General features: G+C 35.2%; 1 long non-coding RNA gene across 2 annotated transcripts in view; it reads right to left on the bottom strand.

Moving 5' to 3' along the window:
- LOC145286184 (uncharacterized) overlaps positions 1-12,697 on the bottom strand; it is a 330,937-nt gene that overhangs the window by 283,003 nt on the left and 35,237 nt on the right. The window lies entirely within an intron of this gene.

Here is a 12,697-nt window from a genome sequence, read left to right as displayed (position 1 = left end):
TTATTCTAGGCGATATAACTTCAAAGCAAAATTACCAGTCCAAGCGGTTTTCAAAGGATTTGAAACATCCACCATTTACCCAAAAGGATAGTCCTCAGAATATATTATGGATAACGGTCATACATATTAGATCACTATGTAGACGTTTTGACATTTCAAGTAACATTTACTATTGTAAAAAAAATTAATTAATAACACACACACACACACACACACACATATATATATATATATATATATATATATATATATATATATATATATATATTGGGAAATGATATACATTACCATTAGCGTATGAAGCGATGCTCTTTGTGCAAACAAAATGAGCTTAGGTACTTTGGACAATGTAAAAACATTGTTAATTCACTGCCCGCAAAGCAGCAACCATATAGCTCAACAATTAGATGCTCCAACTGTTGTTTAGGCGATCGGGTTTCGATCCTAGCTTTGGATAGTTGCTCTTCTAGCCGCACTGATGAACTGTGAAACAGCACTGTATGTGGATGACTATACATATATATATACGAATTTATAGTATATATATATATATATATATATATATTATATATTATATATATACTATAAATTCGTTTTTCTTTTGCGTGTATTGATATCCATATTAAAAACCCTCGTTTCTATTTATTTAAAAAGAAAATACAATTTTCTTATATATGGGTTGTGGAATTGCATTCACTAGCAAAAGATCTAGCTAATTTGCATATTCTTTTAAACATTCATTTTAATTAATTCCCTATTAGTTGATCCGGTTTTCTAATGGGATAATCATCTTTAGTTAACTATTACGTGTAATTATATTTATGCAGATATTCTACATGATTTATACTTGCATAATATTTGCGTAAAAAGTTTATAGTAAACACAAAATTGTTTCCATATATATTTATGTATACGTATATATTTTTGTTTAACAAATTTTGCCTACAGAACTCCTGTTTTAAGTCTACAGACATGAAACTTCATTTATAGGGTATTTGTATCCATGCAAAACATTATATTTGGGTTTTAGCCCGGAAAATATGTGCAAATGTGTGAAAATTTAGAAAAATGAAATTTACCAGATGAAGGTCGAACGGCGGCATTACGAATGCATAATGTAGTAGGTTTTGGTTCATGCTTCAACTTTTAGCCTTGCAGTAAACATGTTTTCATAGCCCAGTCATTGACGGCAGAGGCAAAATAAATCGTGAGCTGAACGTTTTAGTTTCGATTCTCTGTGGTAGCGCATTACTATATATTGCATCCAATCTATCTATCAATATATCTATAAAGGTGAAAATGTCTGTCTATCTTTTCTCTATGGTAGTTAAGAAAGGCATTACTTTACATATTCATACTTTTCACACTTTTTATATATAGATAACCTTATGAACACTGCATAGGGCTCAAGCAAAGCCGGACAGAAGTGCTAGTCTATATATCTTTTTTTTTTTACAAGGTGGTCACCACTTATCAAGGCCCAGAAGCCACTCAGGGTTATTGTAAGTACAGTGGGTTAGTGTGGATATTTAAAGTGTCTACTTAAGGGGGCGGTTCATCAGGAATTTGTTTAGGTTGGACTTGGAGACATCCAAGTTATATTCAGGAAGGAAGCAGGCAGACGGAACAGAGTTCCACAGGCGGGCAGTTCTAAGAAAGAAGCTTTGTTCATGGAATCTACGTTTTGATTTAGGCATAGATAAAGAGTGGAGAAAGTTTTTGACAGTGGATTCAGCTAGACGGGTGTTTTTTTATAAAAGATTGGCGAGGGGGAACCAGAGATTGGAGTTCAGACGAGCACCTGTCATGGAAATAACGATAAAACAAAGATAGGCTTGCAACGTCTCTTCTGTGGGAGAGAGGTTGCAGGGAAGAGAAAAGGGCATCCTCCACTAAGCCACGAAGTCTATTTTGTACTCTGTCAAGGCAGGATAGGCTGTTTTTAGCAGCTCCTGCCCAGATATGGTAGCAGTATTCCATCCTTGGACGTACTTGGCTTTTTATATACATGGAGAATTGCATCAGTAGTGAGATATCTTCTGGAGCGGTAGAAGGATCCCACCATCTTTCCAGCGACCTTGGCAACAGACTTGATGTACGTGTTCCATTTCAGAACAGGAGTGAAGGTCAAGCCCAGAAGCTTGTCAAAACATGGGGCTTCTCCTAGGCGAGAACCATCCATTTCAATTGATGCCAGATGGGGATCAGAGCGTTGATGATGTAAAGATAGGAGTTTGGTTTTAGATGCATTAAAGGTAACCAGCCACGTCTTCCCCCTCTGAACCACTCGTTCGAGATCAGAGGAGAGAGAATCAGAGAGAGTTTTGTCATTTACAGCCTTTGATGTGTTGCTGGAGATGGTCGTGTCATCAGCATAGATGTCAACGAATGATTTAAGTATGTGTCTAGGGAGATCATTGATGTAGATCAGGAAGAGAGTTGGGCCCAGGATTGACCCTTGAGGGACTCCAGCATTAATACTGCAGGCCTCTGATTTTTGTCCATCAACCACTACTCTTATGAGTCTATCAGAGAGAAATGATTTAATGATAGAGAGAATATTTCCAGTTATACCGTAGCTGGAGATCTTGTGAAGTAGGCCTTTATGCCATACTTTGTCGAAGGCATTTGATATGTCAAGAGCAATTGCCCTGGAAAGGAATCCTTTGTCAAGAGATTCACTAATCCTATGAGATATAACCGTTAGCACATCTGCGGTAGATCTTGCAGAACGGAAACCATATTGCGTGTCACTAAGAAGGTTATTTCTGCTAAGGTGGTTGACTATTTCTCTATTTAATATGGATTCCAGCAACTTACTCATGACACACAGTAGACATTGGTCTGTACTGAGAGGGAGATAACTTATCACCTGAGTTCTTAAATACAGGGCATACTGATTAGGTTTTCCAAGGTGTTGGAAAGCACTTCTCCTTAAGGCAACGTTTAAACAGTTTCGTAAGTATGGGAGCAAGTTTTGGTTGAAGCTTTTTTAACACTATAAATGGGATGCTGTCAGGGCCAGTAGCCTTACTGGAATCAAGGCTCTTGATTAGCTTGGTGACCTCATGCACAGATATTTGTATGTTACCTAGCGTGTTCTGTGTTATAGGAGGAAATATGGGGAGTTGATGGCCTTTGTGGCATAGGGTAGAATTAGCTGCAAAGTTCTTTGCAAATAGTTTGGCCTTGTCTGAAGCTGAGGAGATGACCTCAGGTCCGTTGATAATGGTTGGGATAGAACGCACACTTCTGTTCAGAATCCTATTTGTTATTTGCCAAAACTTCGTGTTTCTTTTGTGTGTATTGATATTCGTATTAAAAACCCTCTTTTCTATTCATTTAAAAAGAAAATACAATGTTCTTATATATGGGTTGTGGAATTACAGTCACTAGCAAAAGATCTAGCTAATTTGCATATTCTTTTAAACATTCATTTTAATTAATTCCCTATTAGTTTTTTCGGTTTATCTTATGGGATGATCATCTTTAGTTAACTATTACGTGTAATTACATGATTTATACTTGCATAATATTTGCGTAAAAAAGTTACAGCAAACACAAAATTGTTTCCATATATATTTATGTATGTATGTATGTATGTATGTATGTATGTATCTAACTATCTATCTATAAAAGTGAACGTCTCTGTGTGTCTGTGTGTGTATGTCTGTCTGTCTGTCTGTCTGTGTGTCTGTGTACATTTCCCTGCGTAAAAACTCTGTCAATTTTTTGTCTACAGATTCGAAATTTGATATACGGGATACTGAGATTTGAGAAAGTCGATGTGATCGGGTTTCGGCCAGAAATTTGGCTGTTAAGGGGTCAAAATTCAACGATTTGACCTTTGAGTACTCTACCAAACTCCTCCCACAATTTTGGGTCTAAACACTTGACATTTTAAATATAGGGTCATTGGACATGGATCTAACTTAATAACTTGATTTGAGCCCAAAACAAGAAATGTTAAGGGGTCATAATAGGGATCAAATTAAAAAAATTGTACCGTTTTCTTTTTTGCTCAGCATACATCTCCAAACACCCTGGCAACGCGGGGCTGATAATTTTGGGTCTGAACACTTGAAATTTTAGATATAGGTACCTTGGACATGGATAATAACTTTATTTGAACCCAAAAAAATAAATGTTAAGGGGTCATATTAGGGGCCAAAGTTGTAAAAATTGACCGTTTCCTTTTTTTTGCTCAGCATACACCTCCAAGCACCCGGGCAACGCCGGGCACACATGATAGTATATGTATATATATATATATATATATATATATATATATATATATATATATATATATATATATATATATATATATATAGCCAGTAGAGTTTAGTTTCCTAGAAGTACATCCAATGAAACAACATGTGTCTACCAAAATAGTGCTCAATGAGTGAACAGAGCAGGTATATTAATTTTATTTATACAAACATTAATGGCTACATATGTGCATACATGTTTCTGTAATCACCCACGTTGGGGGATTACGTCTTCAGGCCAAGAACTACCTTCAAAAGTCTGGTGATTACAGAAACATGTATGCACATATGTAGCCATTAATGTTTGTATAAATAAAATTAATATATATATATATATATATATATATATATATATATATATATATATATATATATATATATATATATATATATATATATATATATATATATGAAGAACTTATGAAAACCTTGAGTTTGTTATTTAAGTCCTCATGCCAGTGCGATAAAGTTGAAGAAGTTCATTTTCGGTAAAGGCCATTAATTCTCGCTTTGTAAGCCGATGATATTAAAAAAAAAAAGTTAAGGACCAAGAAGGGCTGTAATGTTGACTTGTGGACACCTGGGTTGCCCAACATCTGACAGAGAACGTATTTGACGCTTAACATATTATCCTGCACTGGGAAAGGGTAGACAGGTTATGCAGGGTTCGCCTGAGACACACCCCTTCGCTCATAGACGCGCACATCGCAATCGTATTTATTCGTTTCGCCGTTTAGCAAAGACGGAAATACGCAATTCGGAGAAACTATTATTAACGAAATTTTCGGTTCGTTTTTGGGCTCTACATAGGAACGATGGTTGGAGGTGTATGGGGTGTTGAAATGTTTTTTCAGGTGGGGGCTCCTTTACGCTAACACCAGGCGTTGTTATGTTTTACAGATGTGGCTATTATTTCTCACTCTCTCTCTCTCTCTCTCTCTCTCTCTCTCTCTGTGTCTCTCTCTGTCTCTCTCTCTCTTTCACACAAACATACACTCATACACACACTCGTTTGCATATACACACGCACATCGGGCATTTTCGTGTAAAATTCTAAAGTGGAAGATAGGCTTTCCAGTAGAAATAAAAACAAGATAAAGTATTCTGAATTTACATCCATTGAAAAGTGGAAACAAAATTTAATTTAAAATTGCTAGACAAATGAAAACGCTATTTCCACCTTGAGTTGTAGGCAAACTAAAACGCTATTTCAACCTTGAATTGTAAACTAACAAAAATGCTATTTCCACCTTGAATTGTACACAAAGAAAGATGCTATTTCAATCTTAAGACAAACACAAACATTATTTCAAACTTTAGTTGCAGACAAACGAAAACGCTAATTAGCCTTGATCATGCCAGACGGACGAAAGTGATATTTTATAACTTAAAACCGAGAGAGAAAAGACAACGTTGTTTTTGATTTGTAATTCTTTTTTGGAAGGCCAGCACGCCAAAAAGTACGCTAGGACGCGAAAAAGCACGCTAGTGCGCCAAATTTCATTCTGTCATAAAAACAACTTTCTAAAGAAAAAAAAGTATTTTTACATTTTATCTAGCGAATAAACATAAAATTATATATGAAGAACACGTTTATTATTTTTCAAAATCTAACAAAAATCACAATTGTAAAAATAAATTGTTTTTTTTTCTGTAGAAAGTTGTTTTTATGACAGAATGAAAGTTGGCGTACTGGCGTACTTTTTTGGCATCCCGGAGTACTTTTTGACCTGCTGTCGTCCCAAAAATAATTACCTGTTTTTGGCTTGAGACATGCATCCTCTTTCCAAAAAGTATTTCAGTGTCAGATTAAATGCTATTTTAATGCTAATAATTATAGACAAAGGAAAATTCAATTTTATTCTCGGGCCTCACACACCGAAACACATTCGCTATTTCAAACTTATTTCTGAAACGAAAATGCTATTGTAAATTTGATTGTTGTAGACGAAGAAAAACACTATTTACAATTAAGGTGTAACAAACAAGAAATACTATTTTAAAATAGAGCCTGACAGCCCGACAAAAATGTTGTTTTTAAACTAAACGAAACAACAGAAACACGAAAAGACTTATTTAAATAAAAAGAGTGGTATACTAACAAAATAGTTATTACAAGTTGGAGCTTAGTACACGAATAAAAATGCTATCTAAAAATTTACTATGACATTTAAACTAAACCCGACGGACAAAATATACTATTCTGAAGCAAGGAGCAGTGTTTAAGCGATATTATTATTTAAAACTAGAGCGTTACACACAATATAAAACGTGATTTGTGTTACACACAATATAAAACGGGATTTGCGTTACACACAATATAAAACGTGATTTGCGTTACACACAATATAAAACGTGATTTGTGTTACACACAATATAAAACGTGATTAGCGTTACACACAATATAAAACGTGATTTGCGTTACACACAATATAAAATATGATTTGCGTTACACACAATATATAACGTGATTTGCGTTACACACAATATAAAACGTGATTTGTGTTACACACAATATAAAATGCGATTTGCGTTACACACAATATAAAACGTGATTTGCGTTACACACAATATAAAATGCGATTTGCGTTACACACAATATATAACGTGATTTGCGTTACACACAATATAAAACGGGATTTGTGTTACACACAATATAAAACGTGATTTGCGTTACACACAATAAAAAGCGCTATTTGCGCTACATACAATATAAAACGCGATTTGCGTTATACACATAATATAAAATGCGATTTGCGTTACACACAATATAATACGCAATTTGCGCTACACACAATATGAAACACGATTTGCGTTACACACAATATAAAACATGATTTGTGTTACACACAATATAAAATGTGATTTGCGTTACACACAATATAAAACGCAATTTGCGTTATACATAATATAAAATGCGATTTGCGTTACACACAATATAAAACGTGATTTGTGTTGCACACAATTTAAACATAATTTGCGTTACACACAATATAAAACGTGATTTGCGTTACAATATAAAACGCAATTTGCGCTACACACAATATGAAACACGATTTGCGTTACACACAATATAACACGTGATTTGCGTTACACACAATATAAAACGTGATTTGCGTTGCACACAATATAAAACATGATTTGCGTTACACACAATATAAAACGTCATTTGCGTTACAATATAAAACGTGATTTGCGTTACACACAATATAAAACGCAATTTGCGTTGCACACAATATAAAATGTGATTTGCGTTACACAAAATAAAAATGTGATTGCGTTACACCCAATATAAAACGTGATTTGTGTTGCACACAATAAAAAGCGCGATTTGCGCTACATACAATATAAAACGTGATTTGCGTTACACACAATATAAAACGTCATTTGCGTTACAATATAAAACGCAATTTGCGCTACACACAATATAAAACACGATTTGCGTTACACACAATATAAAGCGTGATTTGCGTTACACACAATATAAAACGCGATTTGCGTTACACACAGTATAAAACGTGATTTGTGTTACACACAATATAAAACGTGATTTGCGTTACACACAATATAAAATGCGATTGTCGTTACGCACAATATAAAACGTGATTTGCGTTACACACAATATAAAACGTGATTTGCGTTACACACAATATAAAACGTATTTTGCGTTGCGCACAATATAAAATGTGATTTGCGTTACACAAAATATAAAATGTGATTTGCGTTACACACAATATAAAACGTGATTTGCGTTACACACAATATAAAATGCGATTGTCGTTAAGCACAATATAAAACGTGATTTGCGTTACACACAATATAAAACGTGATTTGCGTTACACACAATATAAAACGTATTTTGCGTTGCACACAATATAAAATGTGATTTGCGTTACACAAAATATAAAATGTGATTTGCGTTACACACAATATAAAACGTGATTTGTGTTACACACAATATAAAACGTGATTTGTGTTACACACAATATAAAATGTGATTTGCGTTACACACAATATGAAATGTGATTTGCGTCACACACAATATAAAACGCGATTTGCATTACACAATATAAAACGCGATTTACGTTACACACAATATAAAACGCGATTTGCGTTACACACAATATAAAACGCGATTTGCGCTACACACAATATAAAACGTGATTTGCATTACACACAGTATAAAACGCGATTTGCGTTACACACAATATAAAACGTGATTTGCGTTACACAATATAAAACGCGATTTGCAAATAAAGCGCCGAAAAACAAATATGCTATTTCATGTAAATACTAACAGATATATGAAAATGGTATTTTAACCTGATCCTGACATAAAACGAAGAGGATATTTCAACCCAATTCTAACAGAAAAAATGCAGTGATATTTCAACATAATTGTGACATAAAACTAAAATGACATTTAAACATAATCATTACAGAAAAAAACATAATCATAACAGAAAACAAAAATGATATTTTTACATAATCCTAACAGAAAAAGAAAGTGATACTTCGATATAATCCTAACAGAACATGAAAGTGATATTTCAACATAATTCTTACAGAAATATGCAATAGTACAGTGTGACCCCAAAAAACGTGCCTCATCTCTAATTAGGCCCCGTTTCTTAGTGTTTTGTCCGAATGAAATGAAACTTTGGTCATAACTAGTTTATTATATTCAAAACATCACATCAAAACACTAGTTTTTGGCCTTTTTTCTCCGTTCTACAGCATATGTTCTAGATGGCCTCCATTAAGCTTTTGGTTTTTATTTTTTTGGTCACCCTGTATTCCAACATAAACCTTACAGAAAAAGAAAGTAATATTTTCGCATAATACTGACAGAAAAATAAAATGATATTTCAACAAAAACCTAACAGAAAAAGAAAGCGATATTTAAACAGAACAGTGACACAAATCGGAAATGATATTTTAACCTAAAGCTAACAAAAAAAGAAAGTGATATTTCAATAGAATATGCTTTCATAATTTACTCTCTCTCTCTCTCTCTCTCTCTCTCTCTCTCCTGTCTCTGTTATATACACCCCCTCACAAACATATTTTCAATATGCTTTGTCGCATTTTTCGCGATATAGTAGAAAAATTCGCGATACGCATAACGTTACACGTTTGGCGAATTTATCTACTCCCTCACGGGAAACCCAGGAAAGTTAGCCCGCCATATTTAACAAAAATTGACGAAAAAAAAAATAATATGCAAAGTTTAGCGCTGATATTCAACCAGATTTGTCTTCTCTCTCTCTCTCTCTCTCTCTCTCTCTCTTTATATATACAGACACACATATGTCTATCTATCTATCTATCTATCTATCTATCTATCTATCTATCTATCTATCTATCTTAGTCTGTCTGATTGTTCCACTGAGCCGTTTCAGCTGGAATCTTCTTTTGGCCTTTTTTGGACAGCGTGCAGCAAACCTCGATGCACAGTCAGGTGTTATTAAGGATTTTTACGGATTAGTATTTAATACAAACATGAGCCTCTTTCTCTCTCTCTCTCCCTCTCTCTCTCTCTCTCTATATATATATATATATATATATATATATATATATATATATATTATTTTTAAAATGTAATTATCCACGGACACGTGTTTCGTCGTCTACGACTCATCAAAGTGGCTGAATATAACGAGATCAGCCACTATGATGAGTCGTAGACAACGAAACACGTGTCAGTGGATAATTACATTTAAAAAATAATATATATACCGCTCCCCATGTGAGGGTACCAAATTTTTTACCGGGTAAATTATTCCCAACTCGCATTTAGGTAAAAATGCACTTTTGTAAATAATTGAATTCATTCAAAACATATCGCAAAAAAACAAATCAAACAACGTCTCTCTCTCTCTCTCTCTCTCTCTCTCGCTCTCTCTCTCTCTCTCTCTATATATATATATATATATATATATATATATATATATTGTGTGTGTGTGTGTGTGTGTAAGTATATGTGTGCGTGACCCGTAACCTTTTTCTAAGGTCATTTGAGTGCACTTCTCTATAATTGTCCCTTGTGGCATCACTTGGGGCATGGGGCAACCTCGCGGCGTCCGTCCTTCTTCAAATAATATTCTGTTTTAGTATGACCGTATAACCTTTTATTATGTCGTCTACTGGTTCCATGCTGATAAACCCATTTACTCGCAGCCGTGTAGATCTGCGTAGATCTCACTCTCTCCCCAAACTACATCTAGTTTGATTAAAAAATATACGTGAACTTACTTTGTGTGCGCTTTAATAAAAGTAATTAACTCTCTGAAGTATCTCATACCGACGCAGTTTTCTCTCTGTGTTTGCGCTTGATGTTCTTTCTTAGTGATGATCTAGAGTCTGCATCTTTGACTCCATGTGTGGCCTGGATTTCGACTACATTAATTACAGACATATTAGTAATTATATGTGACAAATCTTTTTATTTACTCGTTTTCATACCAAACAAGGCACATTGCCGATTGGTACGTAGAGGGTTTCTGTTTGGGATCGTGTTCAACAGGAGAATTTGTGGAAACAAGCAGCAATATGTTTGTTCACAGTACATTTAAAAAATACTGCGGGTTACAACGGTGAGGAAGCAGGGAAGAAATTCCAAAGTGTTGCAATCAGAGGGATGAAACTATTAGAGTGGCAGGCTGTCTGGTATCTATGAACCTCAGCAGTAAAGGGGCAACGTTTCTTTATTCGTTATTAGCGGAGAGGGGGGTCCGATCTTGCCCGGTCGTAAAATATCCTTAAATATATTTTAATTCATGCAGATTTTGTATTCATTATCACAGAGTTAATTCTCTATTGAATATATATATATATATATATATATATATATATATATATATATATATTTATATATATATATATATATATATATATATATATATATATATATATATATATATATATATTACATTTTTATTATTATTACATTTTCACCCCAAACAAGGCACATTGCCACTTTGGTGTAGGGGGCTACTAGGATACTATGTAGGGATTTGGGCAGCAAGATATCGGTTCACATTGCACTTGAACTTCTGCACGTCAGTACAGTTGGGGAAGCAGGGACCTGGAATGGAATTCCAAAGTGTAGCGGTTCTGGGGAAGAAACTACTGGAGTAGAAAGATCTTTTACATCTAGGGATCTATACAGTGTGGGGGTGGGATTTTGCAACCTGTCGGGTCTGTCGAGGGTGTTCACGTCGTGGGGACACAAGTGCTTGCAGTTCGTTAGAGCATTCACCATTAAAATACTTGTAGAACAGGCAGAGGGATGCAACGTTTCGTCGATGGGACAGAGGCTGAAGCTTAGATGCCAGTTCAGGGCATATCAGATTTGCGACTCTCTTTTGAACCTTGTCAAGGAGCGAGAGACTAGTAGCCGATGCACGAGCCCAAATATGACAGCAATACTCCATACATGTGCGAATGGTTGCCTTATAGAGGTACAGGATACTTTCAGGTGTTAGTAGTTTTCTAGCTCGGTAGAGAGAGCCCACCTTCCCTGCAGCGGCCCTGGCAATGTCCTCGATGTAATTGTTCCAATTCATGTTTCCTGTGAACGTTAGGCCAAGGAGCTTGAAAGACGTAATCTCAGATAAAGAGTCGTTGGCCATTGCTATAGGTGGTTGAGAAGGTTTCTTGTAATTATTGAATGAAACTACTTTAGTCTTGACGGCATTGAACGTGACCATCCATTTTTGTCCCCATTCCACTACAGATTGGAGGTCATCCTCTAGTGTTTCTGCCATTTCTTTAGATATGTGTTCATTTGTTTTCCTGTCATGCCTGTTATAAAGTGTGGTGTCATCAGCATATATACCCATCTCAGAGGCAGTTGTGTCGGGAAGGACATTTATGAATATCAGGAACAGTAGAGGCCCAAGGATAGACCCCTGGTGAACTCCCGTATTTATATCATATTGTTTAGATGTACGACCGTCGAGGACCACCTGGATTTTTCTCTTATCTAAGAAGGATTTAATTATGTTAAGTATTATACCAGTGATACCGTATGATCTAATTTTCCTGAGGAGACCCTCATGCCATACCCTGTCAAAAGCCTTAGATATATCTAGAGCTACCGCTCTGCCCTCCCCCGCCTTGTCCAGTGAGTGGTATATACGTTCAGAGATTACAGTTAGGATGTCTGCTGTGGACTGAGCTTGTCTAAATCCATATTGTTGGTCAGTCAGAAGTTTAGCATCTGTAAGGCGATGGACTAGAGCATGGTTAATTAAGGTCTTAAATATTTTGGCAAAAAGTGGGAGAAGGCTAATGGGGCGATAATTTAATGGGTCATATATATATATATATAGTACTGATTCAAAAGTTAAAAAATGACTTGAGTGTCATAAGTTTGAATCCAAACCAAAACATTTAGCGCACCCAGTCGCGTTCCCTGCGTTTTA

The sequence above is a fragment of the Euprymna scolopes genome, chromosome 10 (genome assembly GCF_053919585.1).
Source record: "Euprymna scolopes isolate OS-2025 chromosome 10, ASM5391958v1, whole genome shotgun sequence".
Lineage (NCBI taxonomy): Eukaryota > Metazoa > Mollusca > Cephalopoda > Sepiida > Sepiolidae > Euprymna > Euprymna scolopes.
Note: the sequence above shows the minus strand (reverse complement) of the source record. Positions and strands in the feature narration are given on the sequence as shown.